This window comes from Esox lucius, chromosome 3, assembly GCF_011004845.1.
Source record: "Esox lucius isolate fEsoLuc1 chromosome 3, fEsoLuc1.pri, whole genome shotgun sequence".
Lineage (NCBI taxonomy): Eukaryota > Metazoa > Chordata > Actinopteri > Esociformes > Esocidae > Esox > Esox lucius.
The window spans coordinates 17,343,823-17,366,247 of NC_047571.1; the positions used below are offsets into that span (position 1 = coordinate 17,343,823).

Here is a 22,425-nt window from a genome sequence, read left to right on the forward strand (position 1 = left end):
TTTGTTTAACGTCGTCGTACAATAACGTTTGCTAGCTGCAGTAGCTAGTTAGCCAGGTATAACGTAAAAGAAAACTTGCGCTACCTGCAGTAGTTAGCTAGGTGTATTACAGTACTTTAATATACACTCACCTAAAGGATTATTAGGAACACCATACTAATATGGTGGGTGTTTGACCCCCTTTCGCCTTCAGAACTGCCTTAATTCGATGTGGCATTGATTCAACAAAGTGCTGAAAGCATTCTTTAGAAATGTTGGCCCATATTGATAGGATAGCATCTTGCAGTTGATGGAGATTTGTGGGATGCACATCCAGGGCACGAAGCTCCCGTTCCACCACATCCCAAAGATGCTCTATTGGGTTGAGATCTGGTGACTGTGGGGGCCATTTCAGTACAGTGAACTCATTGTCATGTTCAAGAAACCAATTTGAAATGATTCGAGCTTTGTGACATGGTGCATTATCCTGCTGGAAGTAGCCATCAGAGGATGGGTACATGGTGGTCATAAAGGGATGGACACGGTCAGAAACAATGCTCATGTAGGCCGTGGCATTTAAACAATGCCAAATTGGCACTAAGGGGCCTAAAGTGTGCCAAGAAAACATCCCCCACACCATTACACCACCACCACCAGCCTGCACAGTGGTAACAAGGCATGATGGATCCATGTTCTTATTCTGTTTACGCCAAATTCTGACTCTACCATCTGAATGTCTCAACAGAAATCGAGACTCATCAGACCAGGCAACATTCTTCCAGTCTTCAACTGTCCAATTTTGGTGAGCTCGTGCAAATTGTAGCCTCTTTTTCCTATTTGTAGAGGAGATGAGTGGTACCCGGTGGGGTCTTCTGCTGTTGTAGCCCATCCGCCTCAAGGTTGTACGTGTTGTGGCTTCACAAATGCTTTGCTGCATACCTCGGTTGTAACGAGTGGTTATTTCAGTCAAAGTTGCTCTTCTATCAGCTTGAATCAGTCAGCCCATTCTCCTCTGACCTCTAGCATCGACAAGGCATTTTCGCCCACAGGACTGCCGCATACTGGATGTTTTTCCCTTTTCACACCATTCTTTGTAAACCCTAGAAATGGTTGAGCGTGAAAATCCCAGTAACTGAGCAGATTGTGAAATACTCAGACCGGCCCGTCTGTCACCAACAACCATGGCACGCTCAAAATTGCTTAAATCACCTTTCTTTCCCAGTCTGACATTCAGTTTGGAGTTCAGGAGATTGTCTTGACTAGGACCACACCCCTAAATGCATTGAAGCAACTGCCATGTGATTGGTTGATTAGATAATTGCATTAATGAGGAATTGAACAGGTGTTCCTAATAATCCTTTAGGTGTGTGTATATACATATAATCATGACTACACACACATTAATGCATACTGTACAAAATTCCCAAAAAACTTTACTACATCATATCAAAATAAAAAAATATGTTCTCAGGAACCTTCCACTAGGACACTCCGTTCTCAGGAACCTTACACTAGCAGACAATAAAAATTCCCATACTGGGGCAAATTGGGGGTAGTTGATGGCAAACATGTAAAAATGCCTTGAAACAGGTATCAACTGCTGCCAGAAAGGTTCTAAAGAAACTTGGATAAGTTCAACATGAGGCTTCAATAAAATGTTAACAGTGGAACATGACAACACACACACACACATATATATATACACACATACTGCACAAAAATTACAAAACAATAATATAGTATATTATAATTGAACTGTGTGTTATTGAGTATTATAAATACCACTTATAGTTCTATATTGAAGAAATAGATGTTCTCAGGAACCTTACACTAGGGCACACCAAGCCAGGTAGCTGATATACAGCAGACTGTAAAAATTCCCATACTGGGGCACATTGCTTGGGGTAGTTGATGTCAAAGAAGTAAAACGCCTTGAAACAGGTATCAACTGCTCCCAGCAAGGTTCTGTTCTCAAGCGCCTCTCCATTTATTACAGTAAATGCTTGAGAAACCTGACTGTTGCCAAGAGCAAGTACAAATGGTTCAGGTCTCTTCATTGCCTGGCGAAGATACTCTGGGATGTTGGTTCCAACCTGTCAATTTTGGCAAGATAATAAAAAATCACTTTACAGCGCACACACACAATACTTGCTCTCTGTTATCTGCTTTAGATTGTCTAAACCACAAATGTTTCATTACAGTTCAAGAAATCTTTTTTGTCTGATACTTACAGGCTGGAAGTCGATGAAAGCCTTTCGGGCCTTATGTTGTCAGATTTGTTTTTGAATCAGTTGTTGGACTGAAAGAAACAACAGAAATAAAATGTGCTGCAACGTAAAGTCCAAAATCTAATAAGTAATAATAATAATAATAATAATAAATATGTAAAATATATTAGCTATACAGAATAAAGATAAATCCCAAATTAAATTAATGGCAGCAGTAACGTTTGCTTTCCCAAATATTCTGAATCCAAATAGTCAGTCAATCTAAAAAAAAGTCACCATCGCAGTTGTTTTCTAACCTCAAAAGTACTCACGTGATGAACTATCAAGACATTCCACAGCAATTCCTGTTCCTTCAGTTGCATTGTAGACGAAGGGGCATTTGGCTGATATAAAAAAAACTAAGCCTCAACTAAGCCTCATTTTCCTTTCTTCTACTATATGTAGAATTTGTTATAGTGTGGTCCTTTAAATTATATTAATCATTAATTACATTATATCTGCTAATATAATTAAACGGTTTCGAGGTCAGTGGGTTCAGATGTGTCAACACAAACATAGGTAACTTGTTAAGATGGTAGATGGGAAGTGGATTTTACACCATTTATATTTTTGCCGGGAGCTGGATTTACAAAGGTCTGTAGCGCAGTGACACATATGTGCCGTCACTGTTTTCTTTAAACAACCGAAGAACATGAAGGGGATGGTGATCAAGAAGGTGGTTGGCATCAATAGACTGGATTACAGAGTCTGGAGATACACTGTAGGCAAAATAATGTCTGCTGAACCCTATGGTTTGCCATTTCTGAACAACTAGCTTTATTGTTGAATTAACAGCAACAATGGTCTTGACCGTTCCGAACTCGATGGAGGTATAGCCAGGACCAACTTCTATATTTTGAGAGAAGAGTGTGCCTGATATGAACTTGTAGCAGAGTAACATTTGATGTCTAAATGCCATTGTTTTGCAGATGTTGCGAAAGTGGCATGTGACATGGCTGACACGTTTGAAAAACCTATGCTTGGCCTCAAACCTCAATGAACAATGGGGCCCCAACCCTCTGATTGTTCCTGGATAGTGAACCATGAAGTGATGTTTAGGCTTCAAATGTCACTCTAGGTAGAGTTCTAAGAAAAGGCTATGATGCTGTGTGATGAGGTGGGCCAAGTAGATGGTTGCTGCCGATGTAAGGGACGGTGAGAAGATTAACTCCATACATGACAATAGCAGTAAAAGTACCTCCCAGTGGGAAAGTCACCAAGCATCTTTGGGAGAAATCGCAATAAACACCACATCTGCCTCATGGCGCCATCAGGGTTCTGTAGCTCTTGCTTTGAAATGGTTGACGGTTTGTTGTGGGCACCAGAAAAGCCGTAGTCAAAGCTTGTGAGGCGGTCGTTGAGTAGATCGAGAGTGATGATATTATCGTCAATGAGGGAACTGAGGACCAGTTTAGTCTAAACTCCCCCTGTCCCCCTGTCCCCTCTAGAATGTCATGCATTTTTTTTGGTGCTACATTTTCCACCACATGGTAAAACTGAAGCTGATTCAGTACTCTCCCTTTTCAGGCCAGTGTCATATGGACTTCTGAGCCCCTTGTCAGTCTTATAGTTCTCAATGATTCGCAGTAGTGATGTGTCCTCCATTGTCTGCATTCTCAGAGCTGGTTTATGGATACGGCACCATCGACATACACTATTTGCTGAAAAACATTCAGTGTATCCCAGGAGGGTATTGAGTCCCAAGTTGTCACCACATACTTGTGCAACCCCAATTCTTTCCCATGGAACTTTGTATTGTAAACTTTAATGCCATTGAGTTCCATGTCCTTCAATTCATTAACAATGAGCTTAAAAATTGCATCAATTCCATAAGTCTTGGTATCATCAGACTTGTAAACTGCTGCAAGAAACAATGAATTCAAACTCGAAAGGAGTTCTGGTGGTAGGCACCTGATAGCGAAATATATTATTAAACTAAGCTTGTGAGTCCCTGTCTTTGAAGTAAGTTGATTCACAGTTTCACAGTCATCATTGTAGAGGACAATTGGAAGTGCCAGGTCTTCTGAGGACAGGCTTTTGGAAGTCCCCATCCCTAAAATCCTGCAGTGCATTTCCCATGCTCTTTTGCCAATCTAAGACTTTTTCTAATGTGCCGGGAGTTCTAAGAATTTGTGTGAGCAAGGGACGGAGAGGAACTCTATGAAAAGTGTCCCTAACGGGAACTTGCTGGACTGTACCTGTCAATGTGTCTCTTTGTTGTGTGTATGACACACCAGGAAGAGGTTCTTCAATGGGCATAATCAAACAACCTGATTGGGTGAAGTATTTCATTTGTTTGTATTCAGTTTCTAAACCATAGAATGGCACAGCTGCACTATAGAAGTCACGGTTTAACTGTTGTACATCTGGAGTTTCATTTTGGCAGAGTTTCTGAAAAACTGACATCGTTTTTCGATGCAAACTACCAACAATGTCTGAGATAAGACTAGAAGTTTGCTGGACAACACAATTGATAGCTGCAAATGTCTGAAAATACATTGCTTTCAGTGTAGCTAAGAATAGTGCTACTCTATCTTTTAAATCATCCCATTCCATCATCTACACCTGATCTAGCTGATTCAGTGCTACCATGTGTTTATTCAGACAACTGTATGTGTTGTGTATTGTGCTGTGTATCAGATACATCTGTATGTGCATTTTCTCTTTCAGGATGTACATGTTGTAGATGTCTTGAAAGAAATAAGATAAATGAATGTCCTGCAACAGCCAACCTGTCAGCACTGAAAGTATGTTGATGTGCTATTAACAGGGTGTACTGCTTTTAGATGGCTAAACAGAACTTTGTAGCTACTGCTAATTGCTTTTTTACATTTAAAGCAGATATAACCCATCCTGACTATGCACTTACAAAAAACTGTTTTTGTTTCTTTTCCAAATTTTTATCTGAGACCTATTTTTGGAATTAGTGCACCAATAGTTGAGTTATCTAAAAGTTTGAAAATCTCATCATCTATGTCTTCATCTGAAAAACAGTGGGGGAGAGGGGCAGAGGGGTGAAACATGTTATTGTGTTAAAGATAGTAAATCTTCTCTTTTGGTGGTTTAAAAATTACAGATGTCAGGCCCTAAAGAGTAGCATGCAATTACAATGAACATAAGTGATAACTATTCATTGGATGCTGAAATATGTATTTTTAAAAAATATGTGAAGTTGGAGCTTCAATCAGCCCACACTAAATATTGATGTGAAGTCAGTAAGTTTGTTTTACATGGCATACTATAATGTGGCATAGCTTTTCTTAAACTATGGGTCCCGACCCAAAGACATGGTAAAGGAATGTCTATATTGGTATTTAATTTTCTGAATGTTGATTAAGGCTACAATGCATATTTGTTAGGTATAAAGTCAATGAAATGTACTTATTTGTATACATAGTTGCATGTTTTTATGAGCTCTGTTTCCAAATGTTTTTTTTAATTAGTTGGGTCCCAGGCTGAAAAGGTTTAAGAAACCCTGCTGTAGTTAATATTATTTTACAATTTGCAAATTGTAATTGGTATAAAACACAGCAGCCTGTACTAGGCCTACCAATTGCAACAGCAATCATTACATTTAAAAGTGCAGTAGGTTTGATTTGATTGAAAATAAAATGTTATGTCTATATAAACACGTTAAATGAGGCCCTGTGAGAGACGGTTAGCTCCACAGACAACTCCCTGCCCCTGGAATCCCACTCTGAAAATGTGACTCAAATAGCGTCAATGTAGCAAATCCTGTTCGAGCCAATCGTCTTTAGCTAGGCAGGGCTTTGCGCGGTTTGTGAAAGCGCATACAGTCTTGAGGTAGCAAATGTCCACGAAAAAGAGCTAAGAAAGGTAATTACTTTAAAAGGGATGGAGTGCAACTCTGGTTTAGCGCTTTTGCTTGTGGGCAGCTTAAATTATTTATCCAAATTATTAATTGTTTAGCTTCGTATTGGAAGATGTAACTATAGGTAACTATCGAGAGCAGAGCGAATGCTTTCATGGCTTAACCAATGAAAAATTAGGAGTTGGACATGGAGTTAACGCTTTCTTTCTTTTTTGTGCTTTTCAATATAGGTTGTTTAGCTTGATATCGTGTTACACTAGCCAGCTGTAGCACCCAGAAACATAAGCTGACGTTGACTAGGCTACATTCAGTTTTGTTACAGCTTGGTTAGTCTAACTTACCCCAATTTACATAAAGTAAACATTTGTCAAAAATAAACACAACTAGATAACTAACGTTTCTTTTTTATTTTATTTTTCTGAATACCTAGTGCAACTTTAATAGAAGGTAGATGCAATTTAAGGTGGTGGTGCACACCTGTTCACCAGCGGTCATTTCAGTTAAAACGGCTTGCCATACTTGTGAATCAGCTACATCTTGGAGTTCACTTTGGTTGTCTCCATAACACCCATCAAGACAAAGTAGGACATTGATAATCTTACATTAAAATTCAGAGATGAGAGACTCGAGATTCCAATCTGTGAGTTTTCCCTTCACAAAAGTGTCCATTGAACCTCTGAGAGAAAACAAAGTTAGAGAATTTACCAATAATCCTAAAACACATACTATAGAGTCATACTATAGAGTCTATCCTTCATAGAAATGTTAAGGCTAAATTAAGGTGAAAGTGTATTAGTGGAGCCAATAAATAACCTGTCCTAAATAGCGTTAGTTCACTGGGAATAATGTTGACAAATAGACTGTGGCGCTAGGGTAGTAACTACAGTATAGCTTAACTATAGGTTTGTGAGCCCAGATTTTTGCAAACTAAAGTCACTAACTAAATAAGTGGAATAAAACAATTTCTGGATACACATAGAGTGCACATTTGAATAAAAAGATTAAGAATAGTACTAAACACCTGTTTTCGGATAACGATGTCTTGCCCCTATCTGTCCAGTCCGTTGAGAAAGAAGTCACCTCAGAATGCTCACACGTTGCGGCGGGAGAATTTACCCAGCATTTGGGTCATTAATTGTGCCACTTCGTGTGAATGATAAGGTTTGGCTTGCTGGGTCTATTTACAATCCAACATTGGTTAAAAAACTGACAAATAACCCAATATAATGACCCAATGCCGGCAAACCTGTAGTTGGGTCATCTAAACAACCCAGCATTTTTTAGTATGTGGTATGTCATTGGAGCAGTTCTCACCATAAGTAAACAGTTTGACATGCAATCCCTGCACTGGGGGTCCTGCCCAACGCCCAGATAATCAGTCGACAGAGATGTAGGGAACTGAAAAGCTTGTTGTGAATAAAAAAATATTTTACGGTAAAGTGTCAATAGTATTCGGGAAGTAAATATCCCGTCACAAGTGAGTGGCACTGCTTCAATGGCTAATGGTCGAGAAATAGATGATACAGCTTAAGGTGGAATTGGTCCAAAAGATTTAGCATGGCTCAGTCCCAGGCAGGAATGAAGTGGAGCGTAAACACCATTTGTGCACCTACAAACCCGATTCCAAAAACGTTGGGACAAAATTGTGAGTAGAAAAGGAATGGAATAATTTACAAATCTCAAACTTAGATTTAATTCACAATAGAATATAGATAACATATCGAATGTTGAAAGTGAGATATTTTGTAATGTCATGCCAAATATTGGCTAATTTTGGATTTCATGAGAGCTACACATTCCAAAAAAGTTGGCACAGATTGCAATAAGGGGCCCGGAAAAGGTAAATGTACAGATTAGGAACAGCTGGAGGACCAATTTGCAACTTTTTATGTCAATTGGCAACATGATTGGGTATAAAAAGAGCCTCTCAGAGTGGCAGTGTCTCTCAGAAGTCAAGATGGGCAGAGGATCACCAATTCCCCCAATGCTGCGACAAAAAATTGTGGAGCAATATTAGAAAGGAGTGTCTCTGAGAAAAATTGCAAAGAGTATGAAGTTATCATCATCTACAGTGCATAATATCATCCAAAGATTCAGAGAATCTGGAACAATCTCTGTGCATAAGGGTCAAGTTTGGAAAACCATACTGGATGCCCGTGATCTTCGGGCCCTCAGACGGCACTGCATCACATACAGGATTGATACTGTAATGGAAATCACAACATGGGCTCAGGAATACTTCCAGAAAACGTTGTTGGTGAACACAATCCACCGTGCCATTCGCCGTTGCCGGCTAGAACTCTATAGGTCAAAAATTAAGCCTTATCTAAACAGGATCCAGAAGCGCAGGTGTTTTCTCTGGGCCAAGGATCATTTAAAATGGACTGTGGCAAAGTGGGAAAGTGTTCTGTGGTCAGACGAATAAAAATTTGAAGTTCATTTTGGAAAACTGGGACGCCATGTCATCCGGACTAAAGAGGACAAGGACAACCCAAGTTGTTATCAGCGCTCAGTTCAGAAGCCTGCATCTCTGATGGTATGGGGTTGCATGAGTGTGTGTGGCATGGGCAGCCTACACATCTGGAAAGGCACCATCAATGCTGACAGTTATATCCAAGTTCTAGAACAACATATGCTCCCATCCAGAAGTCTTCTCTTTCAGGGAAGACCTTGCATTTTCCAACATGACAATGCCAGACCACATACTGCATCAATTACAATGTCATGGCTGCATAGAAGAAGGATCCGGGTACTGAAATGGCCAGCCTGCAGTCCAGATCTTTTACCCATAGAAAACATTTGGCGCATCATAAAGAGGAAGGTGCGACAAAGAAGACATAAGACAGTTGAGCAACTAGAAGCCTGTATTAGACAAGAATGGGACAACATTCCTATTCATAAACTTGAGCAACTTGTCTCCTCAGTCCCCAACGTTTGCATTCTGTTATAAAAAGGGGATGCCACACAGTGGTAAACATGGCTGTGTCCCAACTTTTTTGAGATGTGTTGATGCCATGAAATTTAAAATCAACTTATCTTACCCTTAAAGTGATACATTTTCTCAGTTCAAACATTTGATATGTCATCTATGTTGTATTCTGAATAAAATATTGACATTTGAAACTTCCACATCATTGCATTCTGTTTTTATTCACAATTGTACAATGTCCCAACTTTTTTGGAATCGGGTTTGTATTTATTTGTGAAATATTATTTACTCACCTTTTCATTGAGTTAATTATCGTTTACCCACTTCTTGTTGCATTCTCAGCATTGTTCAACACTAAGAATGTTAACATACTATTAATCTATATTTTAATCACCTAATCACGCATGCCTCTTTGTGAACGTTTGGAATCATGAGTCAAATTTGCTTGTCATGTTTGCCTGCAGATGTTAGCATTGCCTTGTTGATCATTCATTCACCACTCACAGCAACCTCCATATAAGCGTTTACAATCCCCAAATGATGTTAATCAAACTACCTCACTGCAGACAGAGTGGTTAGTAAAAATCTCTGGTCCAGACAAGCGCTGGCAATTAGTTAATTTAAGATGCTGTAGACAAGATATGCCAGTACAAAAGCAACTTTCTTAAATGTCCATCAACTTCTCCGTCTGTTGTAGAAAATGAAAGACAATCATAAAAATCTATTAATAAATAAGTGGTCAAATTGTGAATACAAGAAAAGGAACCAGACAAGCCTAGTTGGGCCAACCCGCAATTAGAAGGGATGAATGTTGTTTCCCCTTGCTGGGTACGAACCAGGGTCTCCCATGTGACAAACTGTGCCCTTAACCACTACGCCACTAATATATATGTGTGCAGAGTGTCGGTACACTTCTCCAATTAGTTGAAACTCCATGGTTCTCGAAAACTAGTTCCCTACATTAGCTAACATCCAAACCAACAAGAGGTATAACAGGGTTGCTATACTACATTCAACATGTTAAATTAGAAAGAGATTACTGTAGATGGTTACCTACATAGCAATGAAAACACTGAATTCAATAAAAAAAATTTTTTGCTAGACACCATTAAGCATTGTTTCTAAGTTAGTCAGTCAGTCAGTCAGTATTTAACCAGCCAGCTAATTAGCCCATTGCAATAGCTCTGGTTACATAACTAGATAATCTGTTATCTGCTGGCAACAATAACTTTATAACTACACATAATCAGGTGTAATGCTTGTGTTGATGTAAAATTTTCACTTTAACCTGGTTGCAGTTTCTGGTATTTGAGACTTTGGCTCTAATCTAAGTTTTGTTTTTAGATCCATAGAAAATCTCCCAATGCCAAACCCCAGTCTGCACTGTTCAGTCTTCTTTTCAAAAATTCCTGATGGCTTAGCGATGTTGCTATACTCATCATTTGTTGCTCCCCCACAGTACACTTACTTCCCGTGGCCAAGCTTATCATGCTTTCAGAGTCTCCAATAACTTCTATTACTAATTAATTGATAATTTGGCAACTCTTCATTTGGAGTTTGACAAATTTGCCACTGAATTTCTATGCTTTTGATTGCATTTAGTAACGTTTCTGATGTAATTCTGCCATAGACGGGAGTGGTAGATGCTGTCTGTGCTACAAAAGTCACATGGGGGATTTAAGCAGTTTAATGTGGTCAAAAAGATAACCACTGTTCACCACCTTTCAAGAAATTTCACATTATCGGTAGATCTTAAGAGAAACCTGTGTTTTGCTCTGTTTGTTTCCATTTGGATCTTGGACAGTAAACCGTTTTGGTCATTAATGTGCTCCAGACTAATCAGGAAGGATGTGGATTTTCCATATTCTATTCCATTGTATAAAAAGTTATAATAGCAGTGAGAGACAAAAACCAATGAGTCGTGATGTTAATGTCACTACAAAGCATCCTTGTTTCTTTCCATACATGTCCAGTCTTGTGTTCAGGTGTTGGAGTAGAGTAATAATCCACCCTTGCCCCTTGATATTGCCACCTCTGTTGCTTACAACACAATGGCACACATTGATGTGGGTAGATCTGTAATGCCAATAGAGGGCATTTGAGGAGTGTCTACCAACAATTGGCTTTTCATCATGTCTGTTTTCTTGCAGTTTCATGGTTAGACAAGGGTCGCTCAGTTGTTGCCATCATGGGAGTGGAGGGAAGACGCCCATACAGCCAGCTATCCATGCCCAGAATGGTCCTTCTCTTTGGCATGGCAAGACTTTGTCCACTGAATTGCTATTACCACAAAACAATGTCTTGTTTGTGTTTGTCAGATAGGTGTCCATGCCTTTGACAATAGAGGCTAATGTGAGCAAGCAAAAAAAATATGTCACATGATTAAGAAATGAACAAAAACGGCTGCTGTGACAAGGTTGGTATAGATCTATGTCTTAATATTTAATTATTGGACTTTTCATTTGCTAATTTTCAAAAGTGAACCATTAGTGATGTATTTTAATTTTTTTCTAATCTCTATACAATGCCCTCTGTAAGTATTGGGGCAGTCATGTCAAAATTGCTATTACACTAAAGGTATGCAGAAGTATGAATAAGACAAAGGAAAAGTACAGAATGTCTCTTTTTCTTTCTGTCTGTTTCAGTTTTCCTGACTAAACATAACAGCACTGTCAGAGTTTCCTTTTTTTCCATTTTCCTCAGTGATTGTAATGACATGGGGCACATATAGGCACATATGTGACATAGTATAACATGTTCAGAGACATGTTTTGCAGTCCATTAATGGCTTCCAGGATCATTTTCACAATGAATAAATCAGCTTTGTGCAAATTTGTTCCACTACTGCAATCCAAAGATGCTTCCACCTAGTATTAGGTCTGGTTTGAAGACCTCAATTATGTTATCTTGGATGTAATTATTCACTTTTCCCACTGGCTAATGAAACCTCACCCTAGTAAGTTTTGCCTAGCATGCTTTGCAAGAATTCCCAGAAGACAATGTTCTAGTTTAGAAAATGCATAGGCCTAATCTTTCTCAAAATTTCTCAAAATTTGCATCAGCCATTACATTTTTTGAAATATTGTTGCATGTGATAGAATGCTACTTGGTAGCTTTTCCCAAATAACCTGGTCACATTGTGAAATATATTCTTTTAGCTATACATACTCTATGGTCACATAATGCTATTTACTCTTCTAAGATATTGTAAACAAACAGCTGGAGACAGGGCTTTCTCTTATGGAGCATCTGTGTATTTATCTGCCGATCCATGTGAGATATGCAGAGTCAGTCCCAACATTTAAGTATTTACTGGAGTTTCATCCCAATCTATTTGAGTGTATTGAGTGTATTCTGGCAGAGGTGTGAATCTATTCTTATAGCTTGATACATTGTTAAATATCTTCTGCCTTGTTTCAACAACAAACATTTGAAACTGGAGTAGTTTCAGTCCACATTTTTTAAGATCAGGTTTATGTCTAAAGCCTGTAGCAAAAACACCTGATGATTACAATTGCTAGCAACACAGGTGTTTGTTATTAGAGCATATCCGTTTTTGAAATATGACACTAACCTATCTTGGCAGTGGCACTAAAGAACAAAAGTGGTACATTTGAGTGCTAAGCCAAAAGTAGATTACTGTAGACGGAAGTCAATGACTGAAGTTGGAAGAGTTGCTTCTGCAACAGACAAAAGTCGAACACTGTTGTGGTTTTCTTAAAGCAAGGCTCTGATCATCAAGGCAGTGTTTCCGTTTTTGTTCAGTCTTTGTTTAAATAATGTAGTGATAAATATGTCCCTAAACCCCATATACAACTGTGTGATCGTACAGTATGTGTGAAAACAATCAATTGGTTCGAGTCTCAAATATATATATTTTCCCACTGTAAACACAAATCCCAGTATAGTCTTTTCCTATTTCAATCAAGGTGTTTGCATAACTAAACCAAAACCACTGTAATAACTGGTTGACACATAGTGCCTCCCACTAAACAGGCAAAGGCTGTATGGTGCAGAAGCAACTACGGTGAATTGAAGGTGACTGGAGTCGAACAATTCATGAACTTTAATGACGTTGCGTTTGTAAAGTTTTACTTCCCCATGAACAAAGCCGTTTTACTTCCCCATGAATCAACATAGTTGTCAAAAGTGATCTGCATGAAAGCACCCAAGATCTCAAAAAAAAAAAAACTTTATTGGCTAAATGCTCATCTGCTGTAGCTGACTGGTATAACCCAGCACACGAGAATCCATTTGTATATTGTGACCTAACGCCCTCTATGGGTCAAACATAGACTGCACATAAGAGATGTCATATCTGTATCAACTTTCCTTTGGAATGATATCTGTGACGATCTGTGCCAAACAACTTTGAGAACATATGAACACATTTTTCTACAAGTATGTTTATTTTACTACTCTGCATTAATTATATTGAACAATTGTTTGCAGCAATTACATAATCAATAATAATAACGTGCCATTTATTTTCATGTCACTACATCAAGATTTAAATGGGTAACATAGTTACATATAATTAATAAGTGTAAATCTATGTTTAAACCTTTTTTCATGATTTGAGTCTTCAAAGATGTAGCAAAAAACCTAACCTTTCTTTACATTTATAATACAGTTAATTGTCATTCAATCATTTTAATAAGAATGTATTTGTTGCACATTTTACTTCATCCTGTAAAATTATTTGATATTTCATTCTGACAGTTTATTTTGGGTCTTTCTAACCTTAACTGTATACTTTTATAGTAATGTCACAAGGCCACATGTATTTAAAATAATGTATTAGATTGTAAAAAAATATATAATATTCTAACAGAAAGGGTAACATAATGAATAATAAAAAAATTGTAATACTGCAATTGACAGGGATATTTAATAATTATGCATAATAATTAATAGTGAATGAGAGTTGAGTAAAAGGCAATTTAACAACAGCCAAAGTACAGAAATGAACGTTGATCACATGGAGTAACAGAAAATGCAAGGCAAGTAACCCAGATTGCAGCTGTAAGTTGCTCTGGATAGGAGCCTCTGTTAAATGGTATTAGTGAACACCAAGGCAGTTTGCCTTTTTAACTGAGTTAATAAAATTGTAATGCCCCTAGATAGGGAACGTATATAACAGGACCGTAGCAGATTGTAATTGTGTTGCTGTGCTCTACACCATGGTTGTTAGGAAATGTACACTGCAACAATGTTAAAAGGGCAGCCACATAATATTACTTGGTTTGATAGTGCTGCCAGTGTTAGACAACCAATAGCGACATAGTACAGATAATCAAGACCCATACAGTGAAATACAGTCAGTGGCTAGTTTCTTAGGCACACCAATCTAGCATTTGGTCAGTCCCTTTGCCCTCTTCTGGCCTCTTCCCTCTTAGGAGGCTATAAATGATTTGGTACCAACCCCCAACTCCCCGTACAGTTCTACTGCTGCACCCTGAAGAGCCTATTGACGGGCGCATCACAGCTTAGCATGACAACATCACTGTATCACCTTCAATCACAGTGAATGTCAGGGTGATGTGGACAGCAGAGTTAATCGCTGGGGCCAAACTTTCTGTCATCCAAGATATCTACACCTGGCTGTGTCAGAGAATGGCTCTAAAAACAGTCAGTGAAACAAGCCATCTAAACTAGGCTATTCTCTATACTACCACACCGCAGGCATAGTGTGCAGTACTGCTGCCCCAGATCTGGAACCATCATTGTTTCTACCCCAAAGCTATAACCCTGTTAAATAATGCTGCAAAATCACAGAATATCAAAGTGGATTGATTATCAAATGTCAGTTTTTTGCACTATCCCCCAGGTTTGAATATGTCCACACTTTGCCACAGCTCATACTCCACACACCCACTTTTCATACACAGTGTGAATATACATAGACACAAACGCTGCATACTTCACATGTGCTGCTAATGATACTGTTTATTACCAATCTGTTGCTAACCCTACATAGACCCTAATGACCCAGACCCTGTCACACTGATCTGGTACTGCTACCCCTACATAGACCCAAATGACCCAGACCCTGTCTCATTGACCTGGTACTGCTACCTCTACATAGACCCAAATGACCCAGACCCTGTCTTATAGACCTGGTACTGCTACCCCTACATAGACCCAAATGACCCAGACCCTGTCTTATAGACCTGGTACAGCTACCCCTACATAGACCCAAATGACCCAGACCCTGACTTATAGACCTGGTACTGCTACCCCTACATAGACCCAAATGACCCAGACCCTGTCTTATAGACCTGGTACTGCTACCCCTACATAGACCCAAATGACCCAGACCCTGTCTTATAGACCTGGTACTGCTACCCCTACATAGACCCAAATGACCCAGACCCTGTCTTATAGACCTGGCACTGCTAAGCCATTTCGGCTGTTTAGCTAGCTAGTTAGCGGAAGTTAAGGTCAATAGTTAGCAGAGGTCAATAAATAGTATAACACAACAAACAGACACTAGCCAACAATTTTATATATATATAGACTGTATGTATTAGTGCATTTTTAAGGGATGGTTACAAACCAGGTTTCCCGAACAGTAAATATTGTGCTAATGGAAACAACTCAAAAAGTCAGCACAGATTTTGTCTGAATATTTTACTTTAATAAACTGCCTCCTTACCAGTAAGTAATAGCTCTTTGCTGTGTAGCCGTGCTCGTGTAAGCCGGACTAGGTGACCAGTTAAGATACCCAAGGATTTATAGCTGATACACACACACACTGAAATGGTAAAGTAGAACTTTCAGCATATCACCTCCCATTAATGCCTCCCAGATCTCCACAAGTGTTTAGACTGGAGGGTGGAGGCTAGGAGTTGTTTATCAACAGCCTGAATATTATGGTAACTCACTCATTCAGTCACTCAAGCACTGTCTGAAATGTTTAAAGCTGTCAAATGTTGCTTCCCCTGTCCTTTCAATTGAATTTCAATTGATCTTCCATGATTGGTTTTCAGTCTCTCTCGTCTCATTCTTAAATCCCTTTGGATGAGAAGGTCAGACGTCCCTCACCCTCTCGCCTTTTCATCCAACAGGTTTTGAGAAATGGATGAGTAGTGGACGTTAAGTATCAAGGAAATATAGATTCTCTTGAGATTCTCACCTTGTGTATTCCATTCATCACCTCTCTCTCTCAGGAGTACTTTTGTGATTACTTTATTGGCAGCAATGAACATACTTTTATTTATTAAGTGAAAATCTTTCAACAGTTATTCTTGATTTAACAAACAGTAAAATAAGCAAATTAATGTCTGGGATTGGTTAAAACCTTAAATGAGAAACCAAGGTATAGCTGTAGATAAATCAAATGTCCAGCAGGATGTACTGCCTTGCCTTTACCATGGAGGCTCATACTTTAAGATGTAATTAGTGTCTGTAAATTATCATTTGAGATTTTATATGTTGGACCTATAAATAACCTTTTTTTTTGTTTTACTTAACTGTGACCAAACATTATTTTCTTATAATATTTGTAGATGAATTGTACAATAGATTTTTTTTACGTAATGTAGAAGATAAACATTTGTTTATGTCTTACTCTTTCAAAATAAAAAATAAAATCTAAATCATTTATATACATTTTATGATAATATTTTCTGTACTGTGACTTTTATCTTTCTAACCTGTAGTATTTGGATAGTTCCTTGATTATGTTTTAAATGAAGGGCAATATTAATAAATGGGGTCTAACAATACCAAATAAAACCGTTGGAAAGGATTTGTCTCTTTTCAGCTCCAACCAATCAAAGTCGATTGCAATCTTCACAGACATCCCCAGTAAGAGAGCACAGTTGCAGTAAATAATGGTTGGGTGAGATATCTTTTATTTATTTGTAAAATGTATAGTAATTTTGTAGCCAGTGCAGATTTAGAAATAACTAAATAAAAATATGTTTACATACCATTGGTGGGCAATCCTTTTGACTTGAGTGCCCAATGACAAAGGCCAGTCGTCTGAAAATGTAATAATAATATAATAATTTCTGCATACCCCTTATATAGTTTTAGATGTTTAAGAGTGGCCTGGAGTTTTGTGAGTGGGCCGAATTAAATCGGCTGGCGTGCTGGATCCAGCCTGGGGATGTATTTTGCCTACCCTGGCCGAACAAAATGCTTGAAATACTCTTTGTAAAGCTAGAATGCATGTGGATAGGGGATTCTATTACAATGCAGTCATACAGTTTTGAAGCTGCTACATTATGCATGGGTATCATTCTCATTACATGATTAATTGAATTACACAATGTATTTTTCAATCTAATATTATCCATCATAAAACATGACAAAAAAGCGTGTAAAATAAATTGCTTAATCAAAAGAAACTGCCCATTAAAATTAATGTATATCAATGGAACAGGATCATAAATAGAAATACCACACATTATTATAATACCAAGTACATTATTTGTTAGGGCAAAATCTATTGTTATTCAATGTAGTAATTCACAGTATTATTCATTTATATGTGGATAAAAAGTTATTCAAGTCACATGTGCGTCAGAGCCATCTGAAACATATGTATAAAAACGATTATAGTGCGATTCCAACATACCATGACCTGGTTTTGGTAGGCGAGACATCTTCCACACACATCTTCCCATGGTCCAGTCACTGGAGGTTCAGACAGGTAGCATCCATATGTTGCCGTTCTTCCTCTTCATAACGAAGATTGACATTTCAGATGTGCGGACAGACCTTTAGAACAGAGACCCCGCCCTTCGAAAAACACGCCAATACAATCAAATGTTCATACGGGTCCACGTGCACAAACACCTGCACGTGCACAGACTCACTCAGATGTGTGCACACTCATACATCCCAGGAGGCAACCACCACCACACTGTTTCCTAATGGCTGTCAGCAGCTTCCCCATATCAACCCTGCATTGATAGGAGACTTGTCTTTAGCAACGACAGTAAGGCCTTCAAGAGTTACTGTCTTAAATGGCCGTGGGAAATTTAGATGCAGCGTCTCCAGCTCAGGTCATCAAAACTGAATGTGTTATTCATGTAGCTGAGTCATTCTCACCCTACATCAAAGCAAATATACAGGGGACTGAGCTGGTATTCGGCAGGGACAGTCTGCAGTGTCTGAATGGAGGAAGGTGGCCAGCGGGCTGAACAGAACAGTCTTGCCTCGCTGCAGGAAGTTGGTATAGGACAAAGTAGGGGACAACTGTACTCCCCTCTGAGATGAGGCCTGAAGAGGATCAAAAATACTCAGCAAGGGGCACAGTGGACTCTTGTGTGTGTGTGTGTGTGTGTGTGTGTGTGTCTGGGTGCAAGGCTGTGTGTTCGTCCCACGGGGGGGCATTTGGTCATAGCTGCAGCAGATTCATAGTAGCCCTTCAGAGTTTCAATCGTGAGAGAAGAGACTCAGTCTTTGTGTGGATGGATCCCATGCATATATCCCTCCCGGTGAGGCCTGGACGGGGGTTTTGAGGGTTGGGGTTAGGCAACTAATAATAATCGTAATAACGACGACAATCGAAATGCATTACGGAGTGGAGCAGTCCGACAGGGACGTCAGGAGGCAGCCCTGGGAGAGGTTCAGTGGGCTGAGAGAAGGCCAGGTCCATGCTGGAACACAGACGAACAGCCATGGATGCCTCCCCCTGAGCCTGATGTGTCGGAATATTGGTGCAGGCCAATTCCCAAAAGGGAATGTTGTGTGTGAGGCAGGAAACAAACCAAACATTATTACCACGACCCGCATGGTTGCCGTGAGAGGATCCATGCTGGCTATACCCCGTTGGCAACGAGTGCCACTGGGCACCCTACCCCACGCCTCTCACAGTAGGGGGCGCCATAGAGAGAGCCGGTGTGGGGCAAAGGATAAATGTGCACCATGGTGTCGGCTGCCAATCACCTTTGTGTGGCAATTGTCGGCGGCCTGAAAAGGTTGTTAAAGAGATTTACATAACATTTTGTACCCCGCCTTGGGTGCACAGGGAACAGTGTGACGCCACGTTGAGGGTTCTCCATTTCACAGTTTGTACATCACGTCTTCCATGACATTTTGCTGATGAACTGCACAAAGATGAAGACTTGATGAGGCAGACAAATAGCTGAACACATATATCACAATAAATGAAACAATCCGATCAGAATCAATCAGTACTAGGGGTTTGCAAAAGATTATCATGGTTACAACAAGCAGCCATGCATACCCGAGGTTGAAAGAAAACACTACCGTCTTTTTAAAACAATCTGGAATGGAGATAAAGGACATTTTCTTTTACTAATCCATTGGACCTAGCTTTTGATACAATTCTAGTACAGTAAGTGATTCCATACGACAACAGAATATATCTCATAGAAGGTATCTACTCGTCATTAGCATTGGCTTGTGTGCACCAGTTTGTCCCACGTTCATTTCAGGTTGGTGCTGAATGAGAGGGTGAGTGGTGACTGTGTGGGCAATTGGAGCCATGGGGATGCCGACTAGGGACATGCCGACTAGGGACATGCGTGACGGATGATTGGGACAAGCGCTTCAGTGATGCACTTCCTCAGGAAGAAGGGGGGCCATGTATTGTCAACCATGCATGGGCATTGTGGATCATGATGTAAGATGTGTGTGTGTGTTTGTGTGTGTGTGTGTGAGTGTTGGCAGGCGATGTGCGAGAGTTCACAGTGTTCTGGCCAAAGGGGTCAGATTTTTTGGCCAAAGGGTACGGATTTCTTGGAGTGGAAATTAGACATTATGAAATACATTCTATTTTCTTGACTAGGATTGAATGTAGCGTATTAAGGTCTGTTTTGATGGACCTTCATTGTTCATTACTATTAGCAGGTCAGTTCTGATCAGTTTTTTCCCGATTTGAGAACATGCACTTAGGTCATGATGTTTCCATTATTCATAATCCTGACGATACTATCAACAAAAGTTGAGGTTAATTAAAGGGAGAAAAAACATAATTTGTTTTCCTCCGTGGTCTTTGTTTGAAGTCTCTCCCTGTTTGTCTGCCATGAACTGTACTTGAATGATGACTAAAGAAAAAATAAAGGATGCCCCACCCTGTACCTTTAGTTTGCCATGATTACATCAAAGACTCTCTATCCCACTAGAGAAGGCATCAAGGCATCAAAGGTAAGATGTTAACTTGTTCCACCTTAGGCTAGATAATTGGTTGGAATGTAATAGCGTGTCAGAGCACAGACTTAAGCGAGCAGATAGACCCACCGCCAACTGAAAACCTGTGGCATCAAAGTTCCCTACTGCCTTTAACTTGGCATGGTTGAGTCCTGCCATTGTCACGACGTTGAGGCCAAATGATTTGTAACCCACCCTCATTCCATTTCTAAAATACTCCATCAGACAGAGTGAATGTGAATGAGCAAGAGAGAGAGAGCTGGCCGATGTCTGAGCCAATAGGCTCAACTTATTGCTCCAAGGTGGTCCGGGGATGGTTTAGCCGGGACATGGGCCCAGTCAACACTCCTGGAGGCTTTAGGTGCTCTTGATGTGGTATACATGTCCAGCTGTGATATAATATAGCTATAGGTTAAATGTGATTCGAATTGCGTTATGCAATTATTGTTCCTGCATTTAACTTAATATACAATGTATTTAGGAAACCTTAATGTCAACTAGGTTATTTGCTGTATCCTGTGCTGGAATTAGTGTAATTCTGGAAACAACCCAAACAACTATGGCACTGCAGAAAATACACATCATTTGAATTAATGGCTCATACCAGCATGTCACCCAGCCACTCTACTTTGCGGAAACAACAGAACCATACTGTTTTGTATGCTATCATTTCTTATCAAGAGGGCTTCTCTCTCCTGTACTCTTCCAGTTCACTTGCTTGATGCATCTTTCCGTCCATGTGTGTGTGTGTATGTGTGTTTCAGAGCTGGGTGCACCTGTCTACCTCCAGGCTAAATTGGCCACAGTGAGCAGCCTCTCATTGCTGGCAGGAGCTGCAGTTCTTCGTGTAATAATGCATTAGAGGGCTTGTCATTTTGCTTTATTGATGCCCTCCGACAACCCATTTGACACTCTCAGGAAGGTCATAGGTGTCAACCTGCTCTGACTAACAGACAGGGAGGGAGGGATGAAGGGATGGACAGATTGCAGCACAGACGAATTAGGTTTCTCCCTGAGTCAATTACCAAGTCCTACCCTGAGGCACCTGTCCTCCACATAGCAGCCTAGAAAGCGGCTGGACATACATATTTTTGAGCACACGTCTTCAAATCTACTGTATCTCAGGTATATTTATGTGCTACTCACTTAATTTGTTTGGATTGTATTTTTCTGAAATATTTACCAAACCTCTTATCACCTAACTAAAGGTCTCATGAAGGCAAAACCATTCATACTAGTGATTCACCTTCTGTTATAGATTTGTTTTAGAATTGTTTTTGCATACCAAACAAACAAAAACTTTACTCCAAAGATCTAGAACTAGCTGACACATTATTTAAGATTGGATCAATGATCAAGTTGACAGAATGTATTTGGTTCTAAGCAACTCGTGTACTGGGCAGCACAGTAGAATACAGTTCAGTTGAGTACAGTAGAGCACAATAGAATACAGTTCAGTGAGGTATGGTACAACACAGTAGAATACAGTTCAGTGGAGTACAGTAGAGCACAGTACAATAGAGAACAGCAAAGTAGTGTACATCACAGTAGAGTATAGGATGACACATGCATATCTTTGTTTTGGCCAAACTTGTCTACTACCCACTTCCTGGTCCTCTGGAGCTGGTTGCAACAGCTGGTTGTAAAAATGGGTTCTTAAATGCAAGGTTGACTGTAAGTATGTCTCATGTTATGATTTTAATTTACACCTGTTGCTCCAAACAAAAAAATGCTTGTCGTAGCTAAGTCTGACTTAAGTAATGTACGTTCATGAAAATAGATGATCCCTGGTGATGGTTGCTTTGCAGAGCTTGTTGCTTAGTTTCAGTCCGTTTCTAAAAGTAAGTAGCGGGTTACAGGATAGTTACCATATTTGGCGCAACAGAGTGCAAGCAAGGGAAATTAACATTTCAGACAAAAAAATCCCAGGGCCCTGCAGCAAACATATTGATCATGACGCCCACGTTTTCGGAATTGCACCGTTTGCAATATATCTTTGTGCATTCAGAGTCTGTAATGCTGGGGACAATGCATGCTATAGAACAGATCATGCTGGCAAAAATGGAGAACCTAAAAAATAAAATGTATTTTCCATTGAGCTTGATATTTTTGTCCAGGACTAGGCTTGATCTGTGTCCATGAAACCAGACCATAATGTTGTAAATTATGTTTCAAAGTCAGAAATATGTTTCAGGCCATTTAAAAAAAGATCCTTATGTAATCTGTATGTCATATACTCCATCCAAAAAGTAGAAACATGATCACAGTAAAAATAAATACATACCCTC

At 39.5% G+C, this 22,425-nt stretch overlaps 1 long non-coding RNA gene across 1 annotated transcript; it reads right to left on the reverse strand.

Moving 5' to 3' along the window:
- Positions 1 to 1,887: 1,887 nt before the first annotated feature.
- On the reverse strand, positions 1,888 to 18,082 carry LOC105019721. The gene is made up of 3 exons (XR_828667.3): positions 17,595 to 18,082; positions 2,211 to 2,278; positions 1,888 to 2,072 (listed from the first exon to the last, which is right to left on the reverse strand). It is a non-coding gene; the product is annotated as an uncharacterized LOC105019721 (long non-coding RNA).
- Between the last annotated feature and the right edge of the window lie 4,343 nt (positions 18,083 to 22,425).